Below are 11,037 nucleotides of genomic sequence, written 5' to 3' on the forward strand. Positions count from 1 at the left end.
ATAATTACTCGCTTGCTCGAAATATTGGGAGAATGCAAAACAATAAATTTACTGTGCTTTCATCAACACATACACGCAAATTTTTTCTGAATATATTCCCTCTGTTATCTCAGATCGACAAACAATTTTTATCGCATGTTGAACTCCGAACTTTTTCATTCATTGCCCACCTTCCATGCAAGAAATTTCGAAGCTTTCTATTGCTACTTATTGTTTACTCTTTTGTATATTTAGCTTGCATACTCTTAGGCGTGTTCTCATCGCCTCTACATATGCTCGTGAACATTCAAATTGAATTCTTATATATATATATATATTCTATAATTTATAGTAAACAAAAAAGCTATGACATGAATCAATAACAGTATATAGCGTACAGCATCGTTGACACTAACATTCGTATGTATGCACATTAGGGTGGTTCGCACTTTTCGTAACCTAGTTAGCTACGTAGATAACTGTTGTGATAGTTTTAAGGATACTTACATAGAATTTTAAAAATAAGAATTGAAAATATTTCTAACTGAAATATGTGAAACAACAAAAAATTTATACCCTCGCAATTTGCAAATATTAAAGGTGGAGAAATACCTTTAGGTTTTGCAAAACTTTATGTTAAAAAAATGTGCGTAAAGTTGCAAAATTAATTTTTCAATGAAGTCGTGAATTAAACTCGTCTCGTCATCTCGATATTTTATACATATATCAATATCTATCTCGATTTAAGGTGTTAATTTCATTTATATTTAGAGCTCAATTTTATAAATATTTAGAGGTAAACAACATTATGTTTAGGAAAACTTGTCCTCTAAATTCCATTGAAGATTATATAAGACATACTTTTGCAGGAAAGTCGGAAATAACTATATCGGATATATTTTGGCTAGGGGAAATTTGTATCAACCTTGGCGAAGAAATTGGGTATAGAGTCTACTAGAATAATGATAATCGTTATATGGTATGAGGCTGGGGTATTTAGTGGGTCGATTTTACACGTTTTTGGTATTAAAACAATACAGCCACACATACATACGTTCACGTAATTTTGTTTAGATACCTCCCAGATTGGCCAATATATATTTTATAAAATCAACCAAAATAAGAAAACCCTAAAATTACGTATATGGGGCTGTAGTGACCGATTTTTCTATCCTTAGCATTACAACACATTATTACAGTGAAAAGATGCTCTCGGATTGTCATTAAGATACCTCATAGATTGACTGATTTACTATATAAATTATATATAGTAAACCGGATTTTTAAAATTCTTATTGTAAATATGCGGGGCGTGGTGAATAATACACGAATTTGACCTTTTCAGGCACAGGAATATAGAAGTGCTCTCTGCTCTATAAAGTAAGTTCTTTGAATATCATAAATAGGTACGTCATAGATTGTCCAATTTCAGTAAAAAGTCTTCATAATCGGTATTTGGGTGCAGAAAGTTAAACTACGATTTCACCCAATTAGATGGCATTTGGCACATTTTTATGGCATTATTTGTTAAAGATTTATTCCGCTGCATCTGCATTTGGTGCACGATTTATATACTGTATTGATACTGATACATAAATAACCAGATATAAATTAAAATTTTATTTTAAGGACAGTGAGCGTGATTGTAGACCGATTTCGCCCAATTTCACACCATAATATAAAAATATCGGGATAATATTAAGCACCAAATTAAGTTAGAATTTATTCGTGAGATATGGAAATTCACCTAAAAATGAGCTTTTGCATCGATACCTAATAGCAATTTTCCTCCCCTCTCCTCTGTCCTCTTTACTGTCAAATTCGATACTTCTGACGCTGTTCTTTAGCAAGTTATAGCACTTTTAGTAGTTTTCAACAAAACCTTGGTATTGCGTTGGGCGTAGTAATAGGTCACAGGAGATCTACTAAACTACTTGCCCTTAGCAAAATTTATTTTGCACACGTTTTTTTTTTAAATTACAAGATGTATCCTCAAAATAACCTAACTTTTTGGATACAGGGTAGGTGATAGATCAGAAGAATACCGAAGGTGGTTGATGAGAGAAATCAGTTTTTTCATTAAAAACTCGTTCACCTTCTTGATTTTCATGAAATTCATTATAGACCTTTCTTTTACCCAAATCTTTAATTTTATATAGGCTCTTTGTATCATTTTTGTTTTGTAACATTTGCACAGTTTTTCTTTTATTGCAATGGCTGTAACTTTAACATCTGTCGACCGATTTATATGAAGTTAGGTGCGTTTGAAAGAGGATAAATGCATCGGGACACACTTTGTATGTCAAATTAAATGATGTTAAACTGACATTAGTTCTATGACATACATTATTTTTTTGAATTGAGAAGCTGTCAATCTTAGCAGTGATGCTATTTTACACACCAACCAACCACTATTAATTTCAGCTCTTCCAAGCTCTGTCGGTAGGACTACTCTTGAAAGCTGCTATTCCCCGAAAACTCAGAAACAAAAAGCGAAACTCCCTTGGTAGACATACGAGCTAACTGATATCAGATCGTCGAGCAGAAGACTTTAAACAAAGCCCGTAGAAGTGGCTTTAGTGAGGACTGCACCCAAATATTGAGGAGACAGTAAGGAAGGCATTAGTTGTTCTGTATTGATGTAGAGGAGTTATATTCCTCTCTCTCTCTCCATTGTCTGTCCTCACTCGAAATAGCGTCTTCGTCATCAGACTCGTTTCCAGAGATAGGGAGATGACCAACTCATCTCTCACTGGAAATGAGAGAGCAATCGCTAAACGTCAAAACCTATAGAACTCAGCCAACTGTTAAAGTTCAGTTGGTTTTGACGTTTAGCGATGAGATATACTAAACTACTTGCCCTTGGCAAAATTCATTTTGTCACACCTGTAGGAGTTCTTGTCGGACGCAAGTTGTAAAAGTTGTATGAAGGAGGGTGAGGGTGGAAACATCCAGACACTTGTTTTCATTGTCCAGACTTTTCGAGACTGACGTTGAAATATCTAGGTAGTCTTAATTTCGGAGAACCAGGAGACATAGTCGAAGCTGACATTTACCGTCTCAACTAAATTGTGATTGGCTCGAAGCGCTCTGTCAATGTGTGAGGGTGTTATGATCAATTATATAGAAGGTTTAGCTACCACAACGGACCATACTGCAACGGACCGGCGTTTAAGAACTACCATAACTTGCGTAGAAACCGTTGAAATTAATCTGCAAATCCCATTATTTTGTAAAAGGTGGAAGATTTGAATGATTTTATACTATTATTTGCTATGACAAAAGGTTTTTATTTAAAAAGTTGCAATGATAGTCTATATGACACAAAGCGATTCCTTTAAATTAATTATTGAAGTGCCTAGCTATGATCAAAATAGGATTAGATTAGATTAGATTAGAAAAATGGTTAATTATGTATTATAATAATACCGTTATAAAATAAAGCGCATTATTTCTATTAAGCCTATCTTTTCCAAAAATATCAAAAACCACAAAAGTTTTCCGCCTTCACATTAAGTGCTTCTGCTGACAAACAAACAGAACAACGAACGAACTCGAATAAATCAAAACTTGAAATGTTGCTCCTAAAAGTAGGCTAATGATCAGAGTGTTGTGTAAGATTTTTTACAATAAGCCAAACTGCAGCCTAGCTATTGTGTCGTAAAGTTGTAAAGAGTTGCCATCCTTTGAAAAAGTCATACATAGCAAACACCCACACATATAAAAAAACGTCACACTAATACTAACATACATTATATGCCGAGTTGATGTATGCATTTGCCAGCAGAAAAATATCAAAATTTATGGCATTTTTATTTGGTGCAATGGCAGCATATTTCATATGACAAGTACGCAGCCGCTACATACGGTAAATAAATGTACAGTTGAGCAATTGTAGCACTAACATAGATATTTCCGTTTACTCGAGTTTTTTCACATAGAAGTGCGGTGAAAAGTTACTGAAAGTAAGAAAATTTATTAAAATAAACGTTTTGTTTTTTTATTTCAAACTTATAAGTGATATCGAGGGAACTGCTACTTCCATCTTTTAAAAGTCCAACTCTCTTTGAGTTTTCATAAAATTGTTTAAAATTTTTTTTATCCATCTGATTGACCAAAAAACTTTCGTCGGCAAATATATCCTATCTTTAATATTGGAAATTTGTGATTCTAAACTTTTTGGGATTTTTCACTAATCTTTATATAAATCAATTCGAGCAAGATTTACCTTTATACATAAAGTATACTCCATCTTACGTCATTTAGCAATGATTTTCAAACTTACTGTGAATAATTTCAGGGTATAATATTGTAGTATTGTGTGTTTCTTTCTATTTCCAGCTCTCGATATCGCTTCTTCACAATATAGTCATAATCAAAGTGATAAAATTTGACTCGGACTGGTCTATTTAAACTACACATACAAACAGAATCGATAAAAACATTTTTTGGCGATTTTTACCATGACAAAAAATTTAACAACGAGTTTGCTTGAAACTTGGTGTTTACAATGGAATCACGGCTACGGAATCGCGAGGTGTTTTCGGGAGTCTACTTTATCACGAACACAAGTATTTTAGTAGCGTAAAGTTAGGTCTGAGATATTAACTCAACACGTTTTGGTCAATGTTTTGGGTATGAAGAGTATCAATGCTAGACTCGTACCAAAAAACTTGAATCTTTAGCAAAAACAACGTTTAGTAGATGTCGCTAAAAAGATTCTTAACAACGTAGTTGTAGTAAAAGCATCTTTATTGGTGACGAGACATGGGTTTAGGAAAATGACGGTCAAACTGTCCAACAATCTAGCAATTGGCGCTTCAAAATTGTGCCAAAACCAAAAAATCCAAACGTCGCTGAAGGCACTGAAAGCCATCCAAGACGAGGCTTATAACAAGTGTATAAAAGCACATTTTTCAAATCGGGGGACCATAGTATTCGGAGTATCTTTTTTGATTTTGATACTTTAGCTTCATCATAATATTAATTTATTTAATTTAACATTTTTTCGACATAAATTTTTTATATATATATGTATGTTTAATAAAACTGAGAAAAGATTTTTCGAGAAAAATATATTGCCAAAATCATGCAATAATTAGTCCTTGTCTTCTTTCCCAGATATTTGAAACGATGAGCTGATAAGATCGGAATATTCGTAGATAAATATAATTTGTACCAGACTGGGAGATCCATTTGTCATAATGTTACCAGAAATAGAACTTCCAAGTAGTGAAAGCCGTATTTTTTACCCTAGCGGTGGTCATAAAAATCGCTGTCCGACATGAATTCGTACAAAACTGTTTCGTATCAATAAAGTATGATCTACTATATTTTTCTAAAGTAACCAAAACTACTTGAGAAACCATACGTCTAAGCGTTTTAATATTTCGATAGGTTATACCTTTAAAAATAATACACTAAAACTTCAAATCAATATCTCAAATAGTTCTTGAGTGACAGTCTTCTAAAATGTAGCCGCTTAGTTCAATTAGATTCCTCAGTTCACCTTTAAACAAGTTTTTCTCAAAGTTTTTAGTTATTACTCGAAAACAAATGATGCGATCACTATATATTTTTTGCATATTCTGTGTACAGCTCTTTATACTATGATTTACCAGTATTTTAATCTGATCAAAATGAAATTTTTATAGGGCAAAAATGATAAAAACTTTGGGTAAAATTTAACTTTTTGTTCAAAAGGCCGGCAATACACTTTTTACTTTTTTTTGATCGTAGGTCATGGTACGGAATTTTTTTTTTAGTAGAGATGTTTTTTTGGTTACAGCCACGGAGAAGGCCGGAATTACTACAGCAGTGGAAGATTTTTTCTTTTAGATTTGGAAATCGCTTGTAGCACTAAAAACATTTAATTTTTCTTTAAAAGTTTTACTGTGTATTGTACAAAACATTTCATAAAATTGTTTTTTTTTTTTTTTAATTCCCAAATATTGCCTTAACGAGTATAGAGTTAAACACCAAAGTTCCATCTACAGCTCCATTGTTTTACTTGTTTATATTTAATTCATCGTCTTTGTTGAGGGTCGTGCAGTACGAAAGATATTATATTTTGTATCGAAACTTTATAACAAATAATAAAGTAAACATTTTGTTTCTTCGAGAAATAATTTTCTGAAGAATTTTGAGTCGTGTGAGTGACGTACGATAGCAACTGGTATGATAATATATAGTTTTCGGTTCTATTAATGCTAACCACACTGTACAAGTATATGTGTACCTAACTCCATCTCTAGCGCACGGTCAATGTATATTCGATATGTAAATATGCGTGCAATATTAAACTGAGTTTTTATTGCATTTTTTTCTTCCCTCAAGTGGAACCAGTGTGTAGTCAACACAGCAATCGGCGCGTACCAAGCAACGCGACAGTAAATATCATTGACACATACAGCTGCGGCACCAAATAATGCAAATTTTTAATATAAACAAATTGTAGAGCATTCGCGCTATTCTATGTGTAGACACGACAGCTGCACAAAAGCGCCGCCAAAAAAAGGTGAAATTCAAATAAAGCAATATGTTAGAAGAATTTCTAGTAAAAAAGAAGACCAAACACAATTTTATATTGCCGCATTGCCCAAGTGTACATATGGCTCTCAACTCCTGGCTCACCTACATGTCTGGCTGTGTGCGTGTCTGTATGTATATATATACATATATTTAGTATAATCGACGGCAAACACCAATGCATTGCGCTCAACGCTTGCGGCTTAATGCTCCGCTCGCTCCGTCACATACTCCCGCACAGTGTTGGAGTCAGTGCGGCAGTCGGCCTGCCGGCAATTCACCGCTTATTGTGTGTTTAGTATATTTCATATTTTCCTCAGTGATTTTGCCAACGCACACTTGCCCCCGGCCTAGAGCAATATTTGCACTGTCCGCCCGTCGTGGAGCACTCGTATATGAAGTGCTTGCGCAAACTCACGCCGCGTAGCGTATGTCCATGCAGCCAGTAAGCATTTGTTATCTACAGTGATTTCCAGAGTAAACACGACTTTCCCCGCAAGTTACGATATACTTTTAGGCAATAGAGTGTTTGAGTTAGGATACCTTAGAATTAATAGAACTTCTCGTCATGGGAAACAACTGGGATAATCGATTATCACAAGCTTTTTTTGAGGTGAATTTTTCACCAAAAAATCATTCGCCATAGACAGGAGCAGGTAGTAATCACTTGGTTCAAAGTTCGGACTACAGTGTAACCTTGATATAGCGAATCTGAAAGGAACTAGAAAATTAGAAATTTATGTATAAGAGTCTCCCAAATAAGCTTCCGGAGCTTCTGGCGAGCCACTATCGATATGTGTAGCCTAACATAGTCTTGATAAAATACATTTAATCTCCTATTGGCCACAGATGGCTGCTTTTGGGCGATTGCTTCCTTCAGACGATCCAATTATTGACTGTACAGCTTCGTTTTAAGAGTTTGTCCGTAGGGGAGCACCTCATGGTAGATGATTACCTGCCAATCTCACCAAATACGTAGCTAAACCTCCTTGACTATCAATCCTGGCTTGACGTTTTCGCCGGCTCACTGCAATTCGATAAAGACTGTTAACAATCCATACAAGAAATCGATTTTGCTACGATTCAGCAGCGATTCGAAATCGACCATCTTTGAGCAATATTTTACGGGTTCCAACTTGTTTTTCTTAAAGGTGACCTTCGGTTCTTTTCTCTCAGATCTTTTCTTTCATCGACGCCAATTTTTTAGTACCTTCTCAGAGCAAACTTGTACTTATTGCGGTCAGCGAGTTTTCTAGGTTCCTAGGTAGGAGAAACAATACATCCAAGCGTTGAAGTTGATCAATTTTTGTATCGATAAAGAATGTAGTCACAATGCCACCCATACCAACCTCTACGAGTACAGAGCTTACTAGTTTATATTCAGTAAAGAATCATAATTAAAATTATGGATCATCATCCTGGTTTCAGCTGATTCGACTTTGCATATGACATCACTGAGATAATAAAGCGAAATTACCGCTGCCATAATATTGAAAGCCTTTTTCTATTAAATAGTTTGGTCTAAACCATTCTCTTCCTAAAGTTATTTTATCATTGTTTTCACTCAATTCATCGGGTTCGTTGATCGGTTTTAAACTATTTCTTTAACATACTTTTTATTTGAAATTGTCTTAAACTTCGTAAAACCGTTTATGATCAAGCTACCAGACCACTGCAGTGTATTTTAAGCGGTGTTGGCTGTCAACAAGGTAGCAGTAGAGATACTGCTCCGAAGTGCAGTTTTCTTCAGAGAGGTGTGCATTGATCCGATAGCCATACTGGCCTTGAGCTCGTTGGCCGACCAACGAGTCGGTACTTTGTCGTCCTCTTGCACTCTAGAGTTGGCTATATGGACCTCCCGTGGCAAGTGCTGGTCAGCGACTGCGAGATTCTTCTAGCCCAAAGTGCAAAGTACGAGGTCCTCTAAACTACTTGCTCCTAACAATGTTCATCTCGCCGCCATGGTAGGTGTTCTGACTGCACACTGTCCAATAAGCTCACATGCGGGGAGGTTACACATCTTGTTGGACGTAAACTGCCATAGATGCATGGATGAATGCGTGGTGGACTCATTTAGACACTCAACTGTTCAGCTTTTACCAGACTGAGGTTGTACCATCTCGGCGAACTTCCGAGTCCAAGTGGGATTCTGCGTTGCCTTTGATGCGAGGATCGTAGGATAGGTCCCGAAAAAGTTTAAGTATTGTATATATCTTAATTTTTTGAAACTTTAAAATAAATGAGTAACTTTTTGAAAGTTTAATAAAATTCGGTACTGCGAAGACTCTTTACCGTAAAATGCCCCACTGATACATACCTACAAGTATACGCCAACATATACGCAAATTGTGTGTGAGCATTGCAAATATGACAGTAAATAAAAACGATATGCGTTTGTTATTTGCGATTTGTTTCGCTTTATAATTTGTGACAAGCGGCAAAAGGAAAAATATAGCAGTGAAAGAAAACACGCACACACACACATATGTATGTAGCTACACACTAGTATATCATATGAAATACGAGCAAGTAAGGATGTGTAAAAGTAATAAAAAAATCGTGCTTACAGGAATGCATGTTATATTGCAAAAAGGAGATAAATGAAACTAGGAAAAGCAAGTGGGCAAAATTGTGGAGTATAAATCAGTGTTTGTGCGAATTTGAATGCGAACAACTACATATGTATGTAATGTACCCACATAACTGTACTATACTGGTATGTGGGGACGTGCACATGATTACAGCACGTGTATATTCTTCTTGTCATTGTTGCCTACTTTTGCGCTCCGACTGTGCGTTTGAATTTTCCACGTTCTTTGTTTGAGTCTTTTTTTATATTTGTAAGTTTTATTTGCTTCCGAAAAGTGGGTATCTCGTTCGCTGCAGATGACAGATGAGTGCAAATGGGATCACTTCCTGTGGTGTTCCTGCAATAAAAGTCACTTATCTGTTGTGAAGCAATTTGCTGCGAAGTTATTAATAAGAAGATATAATGAATTACAAGTTTTCGTGCCACTATATTCCTGTCTCTCTTTATTTTGTTTCTGGTTTTTATAAATATGCAAATAAATTTTGAACTATTTCGATAACAGTAACGCAGTCGGGTTCCACAATTTTAGTTTTAAGTTTTGTTTTATGTTGTTGTGATGAGTTAGAAAAACTAGTTGAAGCAGTTAAATGCTACATTTCAATGACTGAAATCCCTAAGAATAATTTAATATTATTATAAAGTTTTCCTGAAATATTTATTTTAGAAACTACAGCAATGCGCTTAAGAAATTGCATGTAGTCATATCAATTTTAATGTTTCATCTAATATTAATCACATAATACCATGTTCCTACCAACACTTAATCACAAGATTTAGGCTGTTCAGTATTTTATCTCACTAATCTATGGGATTTAGCAAGATTTTGCCATACAAAAATGATACTTATTAATCTCGTCGCGGGGTGATTTGAATATAATCTACTCGAAACCTTTCGGCACGACTCTGATTTAGCGCCATCTGTTTGTCACATTGTATTTTATCACACCGATTTTGACACTAAATACTGTCAAAGTGAAAAATATTAAACAAATATGCCACGCGAAAACTTATATACCACAAATAAATGAAATATTACCATCTGATCAAGTTTGACCCAGATTAAAAAAAAAAAATTAATTTTCACGTATTTTAATACGTATTTTTCATTTCAACTCTTTTGCGTCGTTTTTGCAAAAGATTCAGATTTTGAGCCAAGAGTCTAGCAACACCTTTATACCCAAAATATTAAAACAAAAATCTGCTGAATCGATCCGCTAAAGATGTTAAGATTTTCAACTATCTCTGGAATGCTAAAACTAAAAGTTTCAAGCCCTGTTTCTTTAAATTTTTCGATGATCTGTAAATAATGATTACAGATGTGGATGGCATGAGGCATATTTTCGTTGACTTCACGACCTTCACTGAATGCTTTGTGCTACTCAAATAAAGTAAGTATGTGTACGAAAAAATTGGGCGCACCGAAATTCGCGTAGCTTGAAAATTTGTTATAGTAAATTTAAAATTCAAATTTATGAGGAAAGCTTACTACAAGAACATTGTCCACATTATTTACAATTACATCATAACTTTTACAGAAATATTGTTAGTGTAAAATTTGTCATCAATGAAGATACATACACGTTCGCGAATTGGCTTTGCGCAAAAAAATTGAAAATCTAGCCATGTCTCCAAGCGACATCGCTAAAAAACTCAATAATGCCACCTTCATTTTTACAGAAAGTACAGACAAAAATGGATTACGTTCCTTTAAAATAAATGAAGCACCAAATTGCAATGATAATCAACATATTTTGGCGAAACAACGGGCCCGAAAATTACTGTATATGATAATTCATGCCTAACTCTAACTGCGTTTCAATGAACGACGAGTTCTACAATACGTAAAAGCAAACTTTAAACAAATTTGTGGGCGCCAGCTTTACACATTAAACAAAAGGGGCAGATTTTAAAATAAAAAGGTCGAAAAATTCACAAAAAAA

The sequence above is a fragment of the Bactrocera oleae genome, chromosome 3, assembly GCF_042242935.1.
Source record: "Bactrocera oleae isolate idBacOlea1 chromosome 3, idBacOlea1, whole genome shotgun sequence".
In the NCBI taxonomy this organism is placed as follows: domain Eukaryota; kingdom Metazoa; phylum Arthropoda; class Insecta; order Diptera; family Tephritidae; genus Bactrocera; species Bactrocera oleae.